At 51.1% G+C, this 19,479-nt stretch overlaps 1 protein-coding gene across 5 annotated transcripts in view; it reads left to right on the top strand.

Moving 5' to 3' along the window:
• KCNU1 (potassium calcium-activated channel subfamily U member 1) overlaps positions 1-19,479 on the top strand; it is a 202,777-nt gene that overhangs the window by 156,752 nt on the left and 26,546 nt on the right. The window lies entirely within an intron of this gene.

Raw genomic sequence — 19,479 nt, 5'->3', positions numbered from 1 at the left:
GGTCTCCTCTTTACAGCTGGTAAAAGTAAGTACAGGCAGAGGCAGGATTAGGGACAGCCCCCAGGTCACCGAGGTGCTGCCCTGTGTGCCAGCTGCCCCTTTTCACCTTGCTGTGGGTGAGGAGGATGATGGCTCATCTGTTCTCTGAGGGTGCTTTCTGTGCAGCCACAAAGTCCCTGCCCTATAGCCCTGCTTTGCAGAGACCAGTGCTAAAAAAGCTGGGTGATGAGGGATTTCCCTGACCCCGTCTGAGACTGGTGTGGTTTGTCTCACCAGTGGAGTGAGTTTGGCATCTCTTAACTAGCATTCATCAGCTCCTGCACACATGACGGAAAGGTCATGGGCACATGGGGATAACGAGGGACCTTGTGAATTAGGAGTAAGAAATAGCAGCGTTTAGGGCTGGCTGGAGACTTAAATATTTCAAAATCAGACTCGGGGAAAAGTAGAAGTGATATTTCCTTTTGACCTTTTAGAAACACTCGGAGAGACTCCAGACTGAGCAGAGGCTGGAGGCGAGGGCCTTGGGGGCTCCTCATGCCAACGAGCCCTGATCTGGGGCTGTGCTCTCACTGAGAGGCCCCAAACCAGGCTGGCTGGGGAGCTGGCAGCTCAGCGGGGTCTGCACAGCTCTCAGTGCTACCCTGAAGCCTGCCCAGGGAGCCCTGCAGCGTGCCAGGCTGGTGCTCCCCTGCAGAGGGGTGCTTGCTGAGAAAGCTTTGAGCTGCACGGCGAAGGTGCTGACACCAACAAGCAGCAGAGCAAGGCTGGGGCACGTGGGTGAAGCTCTGCAGTAACCTGGTTTGGATAAATTCTGTGTCGTGAGGGCTGCAGAAATGCTCCTCAGGTGCTCTGAGCACAGCACTTGAGGTCTAACCCTTAAATAAGTCCTCTCCCCTTTCCTTACCTCTGCTTCTTCCTCTACAAGCCGGACTATAATGCTGTTCGTGTCTGGAGCGTCACCAAGTACTTCAGTTTCATTAAATGCAAATGTAAGTCCCACTTGGTACCGGTAACCCCACCTGTCACCCACCCAGTAAGAAGCCAAGTCAGGCAGCAAGAAGCTTTCCATCACAAGTCTCTCCAGTTGGGGCCCGGACTGGGTGCCAGAGATGTGACTGGGTGAGTTTCGTTGGCTGCCTCGCTCTCAAGCAGCCAGCCCGGAGTCCTGCTCCTCAGCAACACTTCCACGAGCTGAGTGCTAAATAACGGGGCCAGCTGGAGTTAGGCTCACAAAATAACCCGGTCCTCGCAGTGAACTCAGCCTGTTGGGTACGTCTCGCAGAGCGAGCCCTCCTGGCTGTCTGGCAGGGGGTGGCAAAGTTTGGGGTCCTCTGGGAACCTCGTCCTCTGCCCTGGATGGGGCGCACAACCTGCTTTTGGTCTCTGCTTGGGGGAAGCAGCATCCCGTGGGCATCCGAAGCTTCCATTATTTGTTATTTACCTATTTATTGGGAAAACGCTGAAGCCAGATGGGTAATGGAAAGGTTAAGCAGCAAATTGCTGTGCTTCTATCTGACCAGAGAACGTGGGGCACAGCTTTCCTAACCTGTAATGTAAGCCCTAATGGGAGAGGAAAATTATTTTTGCCTTGCACTAAAGGGCAATTTTCTGATCAGCTCTCAGTTTGAAGCATGCAGAGAGGAGAGAGAACGGAAGGGGAGAAATATATATTTATATATTTAAGGGAAAAAAATAGAAGAAAGGGGAGAAGAAAGAAAGAAACACTTACACTTTAATGGAAACTCATTTTTGTAAAGTACCCTAGTGGCCCCCGTGGGCCCGGAGAATTAAGCGCTGTCATTCATAGCTTGAAAGCGGAGCCATCCAGTTTGCAGACACCTGTCATAATTAAACTAATGGCTCTGAAAATGTGCCTTGATATTAAATCTATCTTCCGCCGAGGAGCAGGGCTGATTAAAACCGCTGTTTGACAGTTAATGATGAACCTCGCGCTTGCTGAGCTCCCTAACTGGAACAGACCGGCTCATCCCTCCCTCCCCTCAGCCAGCCCTTTCCCGTATCCCCCTCGGCTCCCACCCCAGCCTGGGGGCTGCTCCCAGGCCCTGTCCCCCACCAGTGGGACGTGGCAGTGCCGAGGCTCTCACCAACATCCCTGGTGCTTGGTGTTTGCCATGGATGGTGGCACCAGCATGCAGCTGGTGGCACCAGAAGCAGGCACCAGTACAAGCAAAATAGTCATTTTTTTATTATTATTATTTTTGCAAGGGGTTGAGGTGCTGTTGCAGCACTTCTCAGTGTCTTCTGGTGCTGGACAAGGGGTGTCCCACCTGCAGGCTCTCACACTTACACAAATGCATGAAACGTCTTCATCCTGTGTGCCTTGTGCTTCTGTCCCCTGCCTCACCAGTGTGTGTAATCACAGCATCGACACTGCACGCACACAAAAAGCACCCAACAGACCCCATGGCTTGGGTTGAGCCCTTCCCTACCTTGGACATCATGGTGCTGGGAGCTACTGGTGGTGGGGAAATGCTGAATCACATTATTCTGCCTGGAAACTGCTCCGAAGATGCTCGGGCTGTGCATCTGAGAGCTCTCTGAGTGCAGCACTAAGTAGTTGGCATCAAAACACAACTCTCTTGCTCCAGGGTTCATCAGCTGCTCCTGTTCATTTCCCCGAAGATGTCGGAACTGACTCCTGACATCACAGCTCGTTGCCCAGGCAATGGGCTTGCTGTTGTGAAACCAGGCTTGTGATTAAACAGAGAAAGAAGGGTCCTTAAGGAACAACATGGGTGTTTACGTGGAAATGTCTCCAGTAACTATTAGGTACCTCTAAATATATAACTCTGCGTATGCTGGTCCAGCTTGCACCTCCAAAACCCATCAAAGCAGTCTCCCTTTTTCTTCTCTGCTTGCTGCTGACCCCACCAAGGACAAAAGCCAGGCAGGCTGTAAGTACCGAGCTCCCTCTTGGCCTGCAGGTGGGTGGCTTCGACGCTCCAACCCCAGCCGTGATGTGTGCGGGGTGCCCATGTAGGCACAGCAATCCCCGAGCGATTCCAGAGCTAATCAGACACAGCCCCAGTAATTAGCACGACACAAACTCTGCAAAGTTTAGATGAGCATCAGCAGCTCCGAGTAGCATTTCTTATTATTTGCTGGGTGGGTCTCTCAGTCTCTGGGTATTTAAAGTCCCCTGCTCTACAATGGAGATGATAAAGCTTCCTTGCCTGCTTTGTTTTAATTGATGGTGAGCTCCCTGCGGCACGGCTGGCCCCTCCGAAATAGGCAGTGCCTGGCTGTGACACCTGCTTTTGGTGTGTCCTGCTGGTGCCAGTGCACAGATAACTGCTCGCCCTCGAGGATGCTGCAGAAAGGCGAGCGGTCCCTTGATCTGTCTGTCCAGAAAGAGACCCACTTGTTGGAGCTGTGGGCTGACAGAAGCCAGCTCTCTGCCCGCCTCGTGCTGACACCCAGCCAGGCTCCTATCTGACTATCATTAGCTTTCTTACCCGGCTCTAATGCCATCCGCTGCCACAACAGTAATTACCAGGAGATTAGGCGGCATTAAGCACTCTTTAATTTGACACATTGCAATGATCTCCATTCAGCCTTTCTGCTCGAATAACTCTCCATAAATATTTTGTGAGGCTACCAAAATAAACAGAGGCTCGGCTGTTTGCACAGCTGAGGTCCCTGCAGCTTTTTGAGAACCCGGGTCGTGGAGCCGAGGGTGGCACCGGGGGTGCGGGTGGGAGCCCAGTGGTCGGTTAGGTCTGCAAAAGCATCGGGGAAACCCTCGTGTAGCAAAAGTAAAAATAATAATGATAATATATGCCTGATAATATATGCCTTGTGCCGATGGCAATTTAATAGGAAACATTTTTTTAAACAGCAACCCAATAAAGAGAGATGGGTATTTATGTAAGAAGTGGCTGCATTAGAAGAAATAATAATTACACTGGAGTTGTTCTTTTTTTTTGGTGTGCTATTAGCCTAGACATTATTCATTAAGTAATGCAATGGAAAACCACTGTTAATACAGCAATAAATCCCATGGGGCCCCATTGCTTCTGAGATAGGATCATTTGGTAATTACAGTGCATTAGAAGTTCAATATTCTTTCATTTTTTTCCCCCTCTGCTCCTCGCCTGGATGAGCGGTGGGCTGCGAAGGCGTGTGCCGGGAGGCTTTGCTGCAAGCTCCACGTGGTGCTGCTGCGCCTGGAGCAGGGCTGAGATGTGCCGGAGCATCACGAGCAGAACCACGGGGTGCTGGATTCTGGCTGCTGGGGAAGGAACCCAGAATTTTGGTGCTTTTAGGAAGGGCTCCTTGCTTGTGTCCAGGAGATGATGGGAATTTGGGTGCTTGAGCTTTTGCCCCTTGCAGGGAATGTGTGATCACCAAGGATTAGAGGTGCTTGGGAGGAAAGGAGAATGGGTGAGCTGGGGCAGAGGAGGAGAGAATTCCTGGCAGGCTGTTAACCAAATCTTGACTGAAATACTAGTTCCTATCAGGAGTATGGTGCAGAGTCTGATAGAGCCAGGAAGGGGTTGCCCATCTACCCCAGCCGAGCTCTGCAGCCCGCGCACCTCAAGGCACCCAGAGCCTGGGCAGCAGCTGCGGGTTCATTGCAGGGCAGTGCTGCCTCCGTGCAAAGGGATCTCTGCTCCCTGATAAGGCAGCTGCTCTGAAACCATCGGGAGATGTACCGGCTGCCTCACAGATGCATCTTCCCTGGTGCTAAGTAAACTTCCACGCACGGTGTCGATACCGGTCGGAGCCGTCCCTGTTCCTGGAGGAGCCGTGGCCGCCTGCCTGCGTGGGGAGAGCTGTCGATAGACGTGTCAATAAGATGCTGGGGACTATTGATCAGCATAGGCATTTAGGGGTCACCGGTCGATAGGAGCTCTCATCAAGAGATGTAGGAAATGAGCGCTTTCAAATACAGGCAGCAAAGTGAGACTCCCCAAGGGGGAATGATACAACTCAATTTTCTCTCTCCTGTTGCTTTGTCAATTTGCCCGGGTCTGGAGGAGGTGGCGGCGGGGGAAGAGGGAGAGGAGAGGCACCTCGGGGTGTTTGACTGAAAACATCTCGGAGGCTGAAAACCGGGCAGCCACCACTGACCGCAGGCTGATGCTGCCGAGGGGCAGGGAGGCGAGCGGTGGCCCCCGGCTCTGCTCGGGCTGTGAGGCTGGATCCAGGATGTGGTACCTGTGTGAAGGCTGAACGGGCTACAGGGGCTAAATAGGGGATAAATATGGCTAAACAGGGGCTAAATCACACCGAGATAGTGTGAATCCATCGTGCTGTGCAAAAAAAAAGGTGTGATGCAGGGAATCCCTTAAACCCCACACCTCGTGTCCTGGTGCCGCCGTGCCCTCCCAGCACAGACGTGTTGGTGTTTTCCTGAAGTGTTGGTGTTTTCCTTCCTGCACGACGTGGCCTCGCTGCCTTCCAGGCTCCAGCACGGGCACACGATGGGGAAGCTGCAGCTCCTCAGCATCCCCCCAGAAACTCAGCGGCCAGGGTCACTCCTAAGTGCCACTGGGCTGCACGCCCTGCAGTCCTTGCCACTAGGCATTATATTTTCTATCATGGTGTTGTTTTTTTTCCTTTCCAGCACCTGTGGATAGTTTCCCAGCTCCGCATACCTCACTGACTTGCTTGATTGTGATACTTTTTCAGGCTTTTTTCCCTGTTCTCAGTTGCTCAGGGCCAGTGCTTGAAATTAAACTGTCTCCCTGTGATGCAAATCAGATAAGAGAAACCAAATGAGCCCCATGTGTTCATCTGCAGAATCCCATTCTGCTAAAACTTGTTCTGTTTCATTCTGATCTTAGACAGATGTAAATCAAGAGGAACTTATTTTAAACCAATGTCAGCAGGAAAAAGCTCAGCAGAAATAACAAAAACACCATGCCTTGTGTGTTTATCACTCTTCAAGGTAAGATAAACTTTTAGCCCGTTTGTGATTCATGCTCTTGACTTTCCCTGGAGGGCTTCTCCAGCGCTGTGCAGGCTGCAGCACAGCTCCCAGTAAACTCCCAGTAACCCGTTTGCGGCAGGAATGGGAGCGTGCTGCTGGGCGGCGCAGCACAGACTAAGAAGAAAGGGATGCGAGGCACACCAGGAGTTTATGGAAAGGGATACACAAACCATGAAGAAATGCAGCTCTGGAAGGATTCCAAAACTCCGGCTGAGGGCTCAGCAACCCCGTTTGGTTCAAAGCAGCTGGAGAGGCCACTTGCCACCCTTGACACAGGCTCGGCTGTACCCGTGGGTCTGCTGGCAGCTGTAGGGCTGAGCTCAGCCTGATGTAGGTGAGCCACCAGGTCCCAAAAGCAGGACCCCCAGGGGCCTTCACCCCCAAAAAGGCTGGAAAACATCCTGGTCTCAGGAAAACCAGCTGGCAGGGTAACTCTGAAAGGGACACGAGGGGAGCAGAGCCTCAGATCTGGATCAACAAATATGAAAACTGCAGCGAGGATCAGCCCCTGTCCCATGGGACGAGCAGCCCATCCTGCCCCGTGGTGGTGCCACGGTCACGGCACAGCTTCCACAGCACAAGTGGCACCAGCACAAAAGAGGGAAAAAAAAAGAAAACATTTGCAAGTAAATAAAAAGAAGCCCATTTGCAAATATTGTAAGGAATGCATGTTCTCATACGTGCTGCTATTAAGTCCGTTCGTATCATATCAGCAAACATCATGTCAGCTTGGAGAGGTTCCTACTTATTTCTTTTTCCCCGTGAAATGTTTTTCAATGCCTGAGCGAATCAAAATGAATGTAAATGAGGTTTATTAAGTCAGCCCCACACGGTGCTGTATTGTCAGCGTTTGTAGGCTGTGACAGGTTAGTTATTGCGGTTTGAAGGGAATGTCACCAGCACAGCGGTCTTCAGAAGTAACTTTTTAAAAGAATAATAATAATAACAACAACAACATCTCGGGCCTAGCTCTGATTTTTTCCCGAGAAGTCATTTTGCATAGAGGTGGTGTGTCTGGAGGGCATTTCCAGGCAGGGATTTTGGGGGCAGCCTGCTCTCTGCGGTGGGGCCAGGGACCGGCTCCAGACTTATTTTCTCTCCTCTCCTGGTCGGCGTGCACCACCAATCACCGTGACATCTGGAAGATATCCGTTTGTAAATATAACCCCGTGGAGCTGTCTCACGAGTCTTGCTGGTCTTTGGTGAGCCACTCTCATTATTTTTAGTAAATTGCTTCGGCCTTGGCCATGCTACAAAAAAAAATCTAGGGACAGTAGCATTAATTTAGTTATTTATTTAGATTTAAAACAAAAGAGACACCCATCCAAGGCACTGGGTGCCATAACATTGTTAATTGCACAATAAATTCCATCCCATTACAAACTCGGCTTCATTAATATCCTCATTTCCATAGGCACGCAGCCCGCCAGCCACCCGCCTGCTCTCATCCAGGGATCTGCTTGTGGGATCCTGCTCGTGAGGGGATGGTCCCAGTCATTCTGTGGGGTCTTTTGGTGGCACCTGGGATCTCTGGGTTGCCTGCTTCTGCTCAATCTCAGGAACTCAACATGGGCCAGAGGACTTTATTAATGTGATCTTGGCTCCTAAAAGCTGGAAAATGGCCTTCTTTAGAAGCATGCAATGTTTTTTGTTTGTTTTTTTTTTTTACTATCTGCAGCTAAGCCTACAGGCAGTCAGAGGTATTTTCTGGGTAAACTGGTCCTTAAACTGTCCCTTCCCCTTGTCCCCTGTGAACTGGATGCCAAATGGTTGGATTCTCCTCCGGTTTATTCTGTGGGAACATCCCTTGGGTCAGCAATGGGGGGCAGGACTTTTAGCCAGCTTTTAAAGCACGTAGGTGAAACCTGTGAGTCAGTGTGGATGTATATAATCACACTCACTCGTTAGCTGTCTCTACTAGCTGAAAAATAAAAGCCAATATGAATACAGCTTTGTTCTTGAGGCCAGCAGACAGAACCCAACACTCCCCTGTATGTTTCCAACAGTGCTGGCCTGGAATTGATCTAACGAAACACCTACGCCACTCTATATGCTTTGGCTGGGTTAGTGTTAGATCAGAAATGTTGGGAGGATGTCACATAAGCTAGACAAAATTATTTGTTCCCTACAGCTATTGATCTGTGCAAGGTGCCTTGCAGTCCATCTGCAGAGAAAGGAGTTCAGTCTGACAGAAACCTGCTCCGCTTTTGCATATTTATTCCTCCTTTAAATCATTTCCAAACCACTAAACCATTTTACAAGGACGAGGGAAAACATCAATTACAATTATAGTGAAAAACTCTTTTAAGGCAGAGCCTGGTAGAGAGAAAATGTAGCCACTCACTCGTAGTTTTTCACCAGGCACTTCATAACCCGTGCTCTGTTCCCTCCCTGCCTGCCGTCTCTTCCCCATCCCGCTGTGTCTCCAAGATCCCGGTGTTCCCCCGTGGCAGGTCCATGAAGGAAGGTCTGCTGGAAGGTCTCAGGTGATGCTTTGGTCCCCAGGACCTGCTCTGAGCCAGGAGCAGAGCTGTTAAAGGGCTGCTCCTGTACCCAGGGGTGCTGCACCAGGCGTATGAGTGGGATTGGTAGCGTCTCGCAGAAGAGCTTCTTCCTGGGATAACCCCAGCTCTGATGCAAGTGGCATGGGTAGTGCCAAGGGTTTTCCAGGCTTTTCCAGGAACTGTCTGGTTCCTGAAGCTCATACAAAAGTGCTGTGGAGCTCTGCTGCTGAAAATCATCAGTATTTGTACCACATCCCTGAGGTTTTGGTTAGATTCAAGCCAGAACAGAAAACTGATCTTCTTTTCTGCAAAAATCTCAAAATGGTTTGCGCACAGATGCCTGTGTCTGTCTCCCTACCTGTTTGTCCTGTGTTACTCAGAGCAATCCCAACTGTTTCTTTTCCCCTGTATTAAAACGAACAGATAGAACTTGTAGAAAATAATGAAATCTGTAATTTAACACGGCCTAAAAATTGTAATTAAATACAGGGAGGTGACTCAGAAAGCTTTACCATACCAACATGAAACATTTTATCATTGTTCAACATTAAGCAAAAAGCTCAGCAGCTGCTGCTTCCAGCTCTCTTCAAAGAAAAGAACAAAACTCAACAACACCACAACGGCACCATGACAAACCCAGCCCTGAAATGCCCGTCCTCCTCTTCAGGCTGGACCAGGTTTTGCAGCCTAACGCACACTTGTGGCTTGTCTGTGCTTCAGCATCTCCCCGAGGTGAGATCTGGGAGGCAGGTGCCTCGTCTGAGGGAAGTTTTGTCTCAGATCCATCAGGGGAGGGATGTGGGAAGCAGCTGGGGTTTGGGTTGCCTCATTTTGGGGTGCCCGGGGTGCTGTGCAGCGGGCTGGAGCAGCGCCGGTGGCTGGCAAGCAGAGCTTCACACATCCACCGTGGGCTGCAGTCCTGATAGAGCAAATTAAATTAGCTACTAATTGGTTAATTGGTGAGGGGCTCTGTAAAGCAGCTAGGAGCAAATTAAGCAGGAATGAGAGAAGTGCACACTTGTGAGCCGTGATCGCTCTGCTCGCTCCGAGGGCTGCCCGGCGGCAGCAGTGCGGGGGCTGCCTCTACCTGGGGAGCCTCGGCGTGCCATGACCCCAGGGAGCAGAGGGGGCCCGGAGTTACCACCCCGTTGCTTTTCTGCTCCTGGGCACACCAGAGCATCACATTGCTCTAATGGTACATGGGAGGGCAAGGGAATAATTTGGGTCTCGTGAGGACAGCCTGGCCAAGCACAGGGGCGCATGACCCACTGCATGTCCTCCCATGCACGGGTGTGCCTGCGTGCGCCCTGCATGAACCTCAAAGTGTGAGGCTGTGAATAAATAGGGTTTGGGGAAGCACATATGTCCTCACACAGCCCTGGTGTGGTCTGGAGGCACCTCCTGCCCCGGTGCGGAGCTGTTTGGCAGTGGGACCAACGGGGGCCATAGGGTGACCAGCGGGGTCCCCCCACGTCGCCCACCTCCTCCCCGCAGCGTGCTCGCGCTCGCTGCTCGCTGGTAGCATCCCCAGATGGTGCCCCCAGATGGAGCTCTAGTCAGCAGGCTTCTGCCTCCAAAAGATGAAGAATTACTGTTCGTCTTCCTTGTCAAAAAAAGAAAGGGGGGGGCGAGGGCTGTGTAAAAAAAAAAAATAAATAAAAGTCTTTTGGGTGTAAATAGGAGGGCTTCTACCTGCAAAGAAACAAATCCCTGTCCCGCTCGAGCAGCGCTCCCCAGGCCGTGGGCAAGGAGCAGCCACAGGTGTCCGAGGGCAAAGGTGGGCTTGGGTTTTGCAGCCCTGTGCATTCGCCTTTAAATTCCAGCCAGATGCCACATTAACTTGCGTGACTTCTTGCCTGTAACAGCACATAATGCAGCACGAATGATGTAACTCAATGTGATGCCAAAATTTATAGGAAAAGACACTGCTTTCTGAGGTCAGGCTGGTATCTGATTTAAGCTGGCAGCGGGAGCATCAGTGTTTTTGCAAACCTACACCGCGGCTCTCCAGCAAATCACATTACTCTGAAAGACTTTGGCGGGCCCCTAATGCAGACAGCTCTTCAAATCTGGGGACAGCAATTAGGCTGGAGTGCATCAAACCCACGCAGGGCTTTTTGGGATCCGACTCAGACAAACTCCTAAAAGCACTTTCAATGAGAGATTTTTTTGGGTGTTTTTTTTTTTTTTTTTCTTTTTTCTTTTAAATGAGCAGAAGGATTCTAGATAAACTCGATAAGGGCTGGAATCAAAACAGGGTGCTAGAGCCAAAACTGGAGTGACAGCTATTCCGGGTAGTGAAAACGATGACAGATTCTGAGCAGACAGAAACGAACATGATAAAACAAGCCGGGCTATTATCCACCCGTTCGCAGGGCCCATCTCGGGCGAGGGCCGGGTGCTGGGAAGCACAGGCTGAGGTCCGGGCTCGGGGAATTTGGGGGGCTCAGCACCCCCCAGCCACACGGGCTGCAGGGCGGGGGGAAGGCAGGGCTCCCTGCGGCACGGTTGGAAGGCTTCGAGTCAGCCCAGGTTCTGCACCAGATTGTTTCTTCTGCTGCAGAATGACTCCTGAGATGACATAGGGAAAGCAGTCATGCCAAAAAAAAAAAAAAAAAAAAGCCTAATTTTGGAGAAGAGGATCAGCAGCAGACAGTAATATTTCTTTAATATTTCTTGACCGGCTTATGGGGAAACCGAGGCACTGAAAGAGCAGCTGCCAGGAGCTCCAAGCTGCCCATGGTTAGCTCCTCTTTGCTGGGGTTTCAGCCTGTGGATGTGACCTGAGGTTTTTCTGGAGGCTGAAAACTTTACAAGCCTCTGAAAATACCGGTGGAGGCTCAGGGGCTGGCTCACCGCGAGCTCCTGAAGCATTTGCAAAGTGTTACCTTTAAATAAGCGCTTGTTTCTGAGCGGTGGTTAAAGTCCCACCAAAGAGTTTAAAATAATAATTTACAGCAATAATATGCTAGGACGTGAAATAAAGCTGCTGATGGTGACATAAATAATGTATGGAATAATAAAAGCCGCTGCTGTTGTTGAACTCGTGGTCAGCTCGCAGCGTGCAGCGCGCCGCAGCCGGAGCGCTGACGGCTTTCGGCATGGCAGGGGGAGGCAGGAAGGAGTGAGAAGCCTCGTGAAGGTTTTCCAATCACTCCAGCCACCATCTCTAATTCTTTTCTTAAAGTATAAAATCATTCTTCCCCTGATCTCACTTGTGGTCAGAGCTCGGTACAGGCCCATCAGTCACCGCGGTGATTTGGTTCAGCAGGTGTTGGTTGTGCAATCGTTCATTTCGGGCTAATCTGCTAGCGGCTGTCAGGGGTTATGGAGTATTTATTGAGTTTGTGTCAGGTCCAGATGACCAATAGCCGGCAGCCGCTGGATACCCATTGACACTGATGATATTGCTGAATTAAACTAGGTGATGTATACAGAACTTGCTTAGAGCTAGTAATGAAGCTGGGAACCATTTGAAACACAATACAGAGGGCCCCAGTGCTCGGGGCTTTGCTCTCTACCTTTTAAATAAAAAATTATTATTATTTTCTTTTAACACCAAAGGAGAAGCCATGAATCGAGCTCCCCTGAAATATTTAGAGAGAAAAATAGAGTAGCCCAATGGAAATGAAAATCATCTTTATATTCTGCAGATTTACTGCCTGCGAGTTGGCCGGTGACTGAGGAATTTCTCAGCTGCTTCTCAGAGAGGCAGCACGGGGGAAAGAGAAGTAGGGAGGAGGATGAACCGATTATTGACCACGCTTCAAGGACCCGGTCCTTTAAAAGGCTTCGCTGAGCACCTTCAAATCTCATCGGCTTCAGCTCAGCACGGGGCAGGATCGGGATGTGTTGGTGTCTGTGCTGCCGTGTGATGCTCTGTGCTGCATGTGGGTACCTGTGAGCTCTGTCCCCCTTCCTGGGAGAGAAACTGAGGCACGAGGGAAGAAGCAGAACATGCCCATGGTCAGAGCCTGTGTTTCTGGCCGTGTTACTCCAAAAAAGCGGTTTGGAAAGCCTGGGGTTGGCCACCCAGGACCAGAGCCCCTTCTAGCTGGGGGCAGAGGGCTGAGCGTGGCTGATGGGGCCAGGGAATGGGGTTTGGGGCTGCTGTGCCCGAACCACGGGGACTGCACACCTCTGAGCAGCCACAGCTTTCCCGGGAGGCTCCTAGGGCCGTGGGGATGGAGGCAGGTTCCAGGTTGGTGATTAGAAGATGTTGCTACTGAATTATTCTGCACAGAGCATCAGAGTTAATTTGGGGGACAATCAGCTTGTCTGAGGCTGTCACTGCTGCCGGCTGAAACCTGCAGTGCTGGAGAAAGAGCAATCAGAGCTGTGACCTTGGCAAGGACTGGGGTTAGATTACAGGCATGATTAAATGCCAAGGAGAAGGCTCTGAAGCTGCTATTTGAATACCTGTTTACATGTAGGATAATAGATGGCCACCCGCTGCCTGCAAGGCTGTAATTCACTCTGGGGATTCTGGGACTCGGATGACACCATAAACCATGCGAGGCAGAGTGCAGGATGCTTGCAAAGCAGCGCCGAGGCCCTGCGAGTGATTTACAACCGCGGGCTCACTCTATGGCTATCTAATCTATTGTCTTTTTATTGCAGACACTGCGCCGAGAAATTATTATTGTAAAAATTTGTTTAAAGGAGCTCTGTAAACTCACTTTGATCTGCCAATTTCACCTTAAAATCCTCCTATTTCTGTGGCTGGAATGAGGATGTCTGGCGTCTGAATTATCTGTAGGTACAACTCCATCCAAGTCAGCGGCGTAGAGGCAGGAGAAAGCTGTTGGTGAGGATTTTACTCCAAGGTGTAAGTCTTGGGGTGGAAAGGAGCAGAGGGCAGAGCTGGGAACCCCTGCGTGCAGCCCCTGCCTCAGTCCCCTGTGGGGCCAGCCAAGGGGTCTGGGTTCTCCCACAAGTTCTGGGAGCTACGGGGACAGACCCCGAGTCCCCCAAGACCCTTGGTGCCCCCGCAGGTGGGGTGTACTTGGGGAGCGCTGCAGCAGGGCAGGGCTGAGCTGGGCCACCTCCCTCCTCCCTACCCGAGGAAGAGGTGCTAAGGACTTCCCCGAGCTCCTGCTCCTCCTGGTGAATAACCTTCCTGCAATCCTTTCTGAAAAGCACCGTTTAGGATTAAGGCTGAAAGCTCAATTTGATTAAAAGAGAGTCAGGTGCAAATTAGGATGCATTTGGTGCTTAGTCTCGCTGCTTTATATAACAGGGCCTGAGATGGAAATATTTCAATTGCTATTTACCGTGCCTTGGTGTCGTTCATCGGGGGGCTGCCGGGAGCTCTCCAGGCCCTGCTGGGGGAGCAGGAGCCCGGGTACGGGGCTCAGGAGCTCGCTTCCAATTCCTCGGTGCTACCGAGGCGCTCCGTGACCTTGGACAGGGTGCTTAATCTCAGCTCGCAGTGGTAAACAGGAGATAATATTTCTCTATTTCCTGCAGTGCAATGTGAGAATAAATCAAGTGAGAACGGGAGGCTGCTCGGAGAGGGCTGGGAGCCAGTGCCCTCCTGAGGCTTGTCTCCAGCCCTGCTCTCATTGCACATCTCCCCCCTGCGCAGCCTGCTCTCACGCGTGCCATTCATTGGCATCCAACTTTCCTCTGAAGGAGCTATTGTGCTTTTGTCAAAGTCCTGACAACCTCAGACTGCTCTCTGTGCAGGTTTCCCCAGGACCCTGCAGCAAATTATCCCCGGCGTTCTATACAAATGGTCAGCGCCTGTCTCCCACCTTACAATTTGCCATCCATTGTTGCTTGATTGGCATCCGGAGCTGCAAACTCCTGATTACCTTAATGTTTTCCCCTTGCTGAAAACCACCAGAGTACTCCTTAGCTTGTGACTAATTGTCCAAAGCCATCTGACACAGGGATAATCTATAAATGTTTAATCTATCCACGGCTGTGTGGCAAGCAAGGAAAAAGCAGTTCAGAAAGATCAATCATCTAAAATCATCACGGGAGGCACTGGCACCCAGGCCCCTGCCCATCCTCGGCTGAGAAAATGATGGTGCTGGGAGATTAAGGTTTGAGAAGAGCTTTTCTGTGTCTCCATAGCTTTTTGATCCTAAGACAGATGACCCAGAGAGCGCTAACTGCTCCCTGCTTGTGCTAAGCAAAGATAATAGCGCTGGGAGTCACCTCCACGTAATGATGCAGCCACCAAATAAATTATCCCCTCTCCTTTCCCAGCACCAGCCAAGGGAAGGTGGCGTGGGCACCCTGGTGGCTGGGAAGGCAGGGGGAGGCAGGGACTTGTACCCTGCTCTCCTGGGACTGCCTTAAAAAATCAAGTTCCTAAACAGCTGAAAAAACATAAAATGCTCCATATACTCTCTATAAACAAGCAGTTAGAGAAATCCAGGCTGGAAAACACTTGGTGGAATAAGGTCAAGCTTCTCATATGAATCAAATTAGTGGCCGCTCAACTAGCACCACAGTACATTAGGCTGAAGGGACTGGGGAAATGCAGCTATTTTCAAGGTTATGCTTTTGTTTCCTCTCTGAGCTGCTTGGTGCCAGGGGACCTTGGCCACTCCAAGTCACTCTGGGAGGATATTTTCTGTCTGGCTCCCAGCATCTGCTCCGAAGGTGGTAGAGAGAATCCCAATTTAAGAAAGGGGAGACTGTTACGGACCAGTGTCGGTTCCCTCGAATACTCTTTTTAACCATTGGTATGGGAAAGATCCATGGAAATTGCAAGGAAATGGCGTGGGAGGCCAACCCCTGGAGGAAATTGGAGGCAGAAGGAAATTGCCCGGAGCAGCTCCCGTTGTTCTGGGCCAGCTGCGTGGCGCGGGAAGCTGTGGCAGGGTAGCAGTGGCAGGATCACTTACTCCAGGAAAACTCACCCATAGCTGAGCCCGAGGGGCTTGCCCCAGGCTGGAGACACAACCAGGGCTGCAAGCAGGAACCGGGCTGCTGCATCCCGGGCTTGGGATCCATCTGCTCCCTGGATGCCCCTCGAAAGCGGTTTTGGGTCTGGGAGACCTTCCCCAGCCCGGCCGTGCTCCCAGGAGCTGTTCAGCCGTGCTGTGCTTGTTTCAGAGGGGTCTCTTCCAGCTCCTGAGCACAGCAGCAGGGCCCGCAGTAAAAGCGAGGCCGAGCACCGCTCTGAATGCAGGGAGAGCTTCTCGAAACTGAAGCGTTCAATTTTACTCCACTGAGCATCCAGTATAATCCATTGAAAGGGCACTGTCCTTCAGGCCTTTCAGCTGGGCTGACAGCTGCCCACTGATTAATTGACAGGTTAAAAAGATTGATTCCACATGTCAGAGCTGTAACCCTGCCAGAACAATACGGCTGTCAATTGGGCTGTAAAACAGACGCTTACATTAACAGCCCTGACAGCAGCAGCACATGAACACATGCACCTGCCTTTATGGAGAGCCTAAACACACAGCCGGGCAAAGATTAATCATCTTGAAAGCAATGTTGTAGGATCAAATAAATGTTTCTGCAGCGGGGAAGCGGTGCAGCGCCGACTTGGCGCGGAGTCCAGCTGCAGATGGTGCCCGGCGGGCAGCCGCGGAGGGCACGGGGACCTCGGGGTGGGCTCTTGCAGTTGTCTTCGGCGCTTGACTTATGGGTTTGGCCACGGGTCCTCCCTCTCCCGGCCTCCTCAGCCTCGCACAGACGCGGCACACACGCACTGTAGGCAGAGGCACAGCTGTGCTCGGCGTGGCTGGGCCTCCCCCTGCACCCTGGAGCCCTCCGCAGCTCTCCGGCCACCCGGTGCCCGTGCACCCATGGGTGCCTCTTGGCACGGTGACCCTCAGCCCTCCACAAGTGTGTTTTGGCACCAGAACAAGCATCACCCTGCATGGGAGAGATCATTGCAGGCACTGCAAAGCCAAACTCCCGAGTAAATCCCTCCTCTCTCTCTCTCTCTCTCTTGCGCATTCCTTATCAGCAAAATGTAACTCATTAATATCTGTCGTGCGGGGCTGTTTCCAAAGATCCTCAGCTGGAGCACGCTTCAATAATCTGAGAGACAATTTGTTTCTCTGACATCCTTTGAAGCTGGGCGAATGGCAGCGAGGTGGAGACGTCCACACCCGCTCGGAGGGGCTGCTCGCGGGTCTGGTCCCCAGCAGAGGGTGAGCGACCCGGCCCGGAGCATCTCGGGATGTGCTGACACCGGCCGCGTGCTCCCCACCCAGCGTGCTGAGAAATGAAAAAATCCTCTGCAATCCGGAGAGATAAGGCGAGGTTGAGTCACAAGTGAGCTCGGCTTTGCCAGAAGACGTTTCAAAGCTTTTATGGTGAGATTCAATACAGATATACAGAGATCAATTATCTTAAAAGCAGCAAGGAGGTTCAGCAAATATTTCCAGCTTTAAACAGGTTTATTTCCATCTGCACTTATCTGTGCTATTTAAACTCCATTGCTTGCAGTTAATCTTTTGTAATGCAGCATAAGAGGGCTTATTTACTTTCTAATGACATCAATTGGCCATAAATATTAGACATCTAAGGTTCGCTGAAGCTGTAGGGACAGTTTTCCATTCCTACTTGACATTTGACTATTTGCAGTGCTTCCTTTCTGTTTGTTCTTGTGTGACTCACTTATCGGCTGTCATAGGCCCGTGTTCGATTTATTTAAATTGAATGAATAAGTACATTAGGCAAAGCTGTCAGGAGAAGAGAGAATGGGAACTCACGGGGATGAGTGATAAGTCAACAAGCTGCAAGGGAGATTCTTAGCAGAGCTGCACAAATCAAAGTGCTAAATAGGAGGAACAAAGACAGCACGGTGACACGATTCTGGTATGAGTGAAACTATAGATCTCAGGGTAAACAGGACCTCCCGACCGTAATCTGCGGGACACAGGGAGACATTTGTTCTGCATGCCATATCCTCGGAGTAGGCAGCGCTGCGAGCCAAAGCCTGGGAGCGTTTTCACAATACTAATAGTTCAGAGAGTTATTATAGGATCAAAGACTCCAGACTATTATCTGCCACTAAGGTGGGAGTTGTGCAAATACCCAGATATCTCTGTACATGGGAAGATGGTTTTTCTTTTTAATTTTCTTCATTGCTTGGTACTTAGCTGCACTAATTAATTGTGGAAAGCTCATATCACAGCCCTACCGGAACTGTTTGCCTTGAATCTATTAGTCATGATCCAGGAGGGGGGAAGATACCTCAAGTCATGTTGTCATTTTCAGCTTATGGAAGCAATTTGCTTTGCTCGAGAGTGGCAGAGCTTAAGGGCACGTTTTTGGGGGAACCATCTCCACCAGCTGGCCATTTGTGCTGCTGGTGCCCGCATGGTCGTGCCCGATGTGCTGCCGCATAGCTGGGGCTTTCAAAACCCCGCTGCACGTGGGTTCCCATGAGAACAGACATCCCCATCACCTCCAGTATTGTTAATTCTGGCCCTGGCTGGATGCCTCTGCTGAAGGCATGAGCAAAGGAGGCTCTGAAAAACAGCCCTGCTGCGTGGAAAGAGGGCTCCTTGCCGGGCTGTGCAGGGGAGGCTGATACCACACCAGTGGCTTATCCAGCTCAGAGAGCCCCAGCCCTGTTCTTGTTGTGGTGTTCCTCTCCTCCCACAACGTGCTTTTGTTTCTCACCTCCTAACCCCTGAACCTCCCCCAAACCTTAATTGGCTGAACACAGTAAATCAGAACTGACAGTAGTTGAATAGCAGCTGATTAAAATCATTTGTTTTCAAACTCAGCCAGCTGCAGGCTCTTGCCTACATGACTTTTGTGGCATTCCCTGCATTGCTCTCCCTCTCTCCCCCTCCTTTCTTTTGAAGGCATTGCATCACATTTCTCCAGTTCTTTGAAGACGAGATCCTCTTCTCACCCCTCGTTGCTGCCCCACACAGCACCAGCCTCCATTTTACAAGTCCAGCCTTGTTTTATCTCCGTGGCCACTTGTGAGATTCCCCCCGAGCACTGGAGCGCTCTCTGTTTTCAGCACACAGGCCACATCTGGTTTGGTTTTGTTTGTGTTTGTTTTGCTTGTTTTTTCCCAAAAGCAAAGCAGGGAGGGAAGGAAAAGCATTTAAACTCCTAATCCCACATAGCCTGCCTGCTAATCGCACCCCTGGCCAAACCAGGTCATGGAATAGCTGGAAAACAGTTTTTAAAAATGCTACTAAAGAAGCAACGACCAACGTTGAGCGGGTGGGAACATTGCAACCGAGGTGTGCTCCTTGTTTTTTGGGAGCCAGGGTGAGGGGGGCACCCCTTAACGGGGGCACCCCTTAACGAGGGCACCCATCCCAGGGGCTCAGGCTGCTCCGGGCGAGCATCACAGGGCCAAGAGAGGGCGCAGGAGTGGAAGAGCCTGGGACCTGGCTCCAAGAGGTGGTGGGTGGCCGATGTGGCACCGAGGGGACCCCCGTGTGGAGCAGAGTCCTGGGTGGCAGGAGTTGGTCCTGTGCTGGCTCGTGGTGGGTGCTGCGGCTGCGGGGCGCGCTCCTTCTGTATTAGGCCGCGAGCCATCCCCTGAAAAATGCGTTCTGGCTGCGAGTGCCATTCCCCAATCTCAGGCATCTACAGCCATATGCATCAAATTAAAACCAAATGCAAAATATAAATCTCCTTGCCATTCCTAGGAAAGGTTTCACATGACAACCACATTCCTGTGACACTTTCCATCTTATGTTTTACCGCACAGACTAACAGCTGTTTCCAAAACAAACCCTGGTGATGAACAGACAAAATCTTGACTATTTGGACAAACTTGCTGTTATTGCACCGGGGTCGTGCGTGAGTGGACAATCTGTGTCTGTTCATCTCCTTGGCGTGTTAACAAAGCTGGGCTTCCATCACGGCTGGCAGCGCATGAAGTGCATGCAAGGAGCTCACGTGCGGACCTGGGGCCTCGCTGGGGCTGTGCCGTGGTTCTTTTCGTGTAGATATTATTTTTTTGCACATAAGCATGTTGTGAAGCCAAGTAGCGCAGGGTTTTAAATAGGTAACTTGCCTTACAGAATAGGCCCTATTCTACATTGAAGTTTTCCAAGCGGAGAG

This window comes from Anas acuta, chromosome 27 (assembly GCF_963932015.1).
Source record: "Anas acuta chromosome 27, bAnaAcu1.1, whole genome shotgun sequence".
Lineage (NCBI taxonomy): Eukaryota > Metazoa > Chordata > Aves > Anseriformes > Anatidae > Anas > Anas acuta.
Note: the sequence above shows the minus strand (reverse complement) of the source record. Positions and strands in the feature narration are given on the sequence as shown.